The 911-nt window shown below is 41.2% G+C and overlaps 1 non-coding gene across 1 annotated transcript; it reads left to right on the forward strand.

Annotated features, from left to right (window-relative positions):
- Positions 1–326: 326 nt before the first annotated feature.
- Trnal-caa lies at positions 327–441 on the forward strand. The gene is made up of 2 exons: positions 327–364; positions 396–441. It is a non-coding gene; the product is annotated as a tRNA-Leu (tRNA).
- Positions 442–911: the final 470 nt, after the last annotated feature.

Consider the following 911-nt stretch of genomic DNA (forward strand, 5'->3'; position numbering starts at 1 on the left):
CGTAAGGACTCAACCGCGTGCTCCTTTGCACTTCCATAGCTCAGAAGTTCTAGACTGGTTATGAATTATCTATGAAGTTGTTTGCGAGCCACAAGCTTTTCTATAGTTCGCTGTTCCATGCTTCACGGTTCCTAGGTCCTGTTCCCATGATCACCACTTCAAAACAATGGTAATATTTTATTTTATATTTATTTACTGGTAATTCGTGACATGGAGAAGCAGACAGAGCGTTACATTGCTGTGATGATGTCTTAGGTTTGTACCCCCAATAATAGCCGCATTTTTACTCCGTTACACTACCTTTTACTACAGTAAAACCTTCATCTGTCAGGATGGCCGAGCGGTCTAAGGCGCCAGACTCAAGATCAACTTGCCCGCTGTGCGGATATTGTGAATTCTGGTCCTCGTAAGAGGGCGTGGGTTCGAATCCCACTTCTGACAAACTTTTTTTTCTCGAACATATCGTTGTTAACAATATCATGACTTTCCTGGGCATTCATCAGTCTGTCAGCACGTCCTCTGGAAAGGCGAGACACAGGCCGCGCTCTTTGTTAATGGCGTTCGTAAATTTGATGAATTGAAAAACAAGTAGACGAATTAGTTTTATATTTCAAGGAAACTTTTGATAAGGTACCTACTTGCAACTTTTGTACAAATTGCACTCATGCAGGTTAAACGAGGCAGTAGTAAACCGATACGCGACTTTCTGTGTGATAAAGTAGTTCTTGACGAAATTAGCTCTGATGGATTGGGGTGATACCAGGTGTACTACAAGGAAGTGTAATTGACCCCCTTTTGTTCATTATTTACATAGATAACCTACGCTCTCGAATTAGCCGTGATACATTTTTTTGCTGACGACACTGTCATCTATCGCAAAATTTGTGATCACTCTGATTTAGAAATTCTAT

The sequence above is a fragment of the Ischnura elegans genome, chromosome 11 (genome assembly GCF_921293095.1).
Source record: "Ischnura elegans chromosome 11, ioIscEleg1.1, whole genome shotgun sequence".
Lineage (NCBI taxonomy): Eukaryota > Metazoa > Arthropoda > Insecta > Odonata > Coenagrionidae > Ischnura > Ischnura elegans.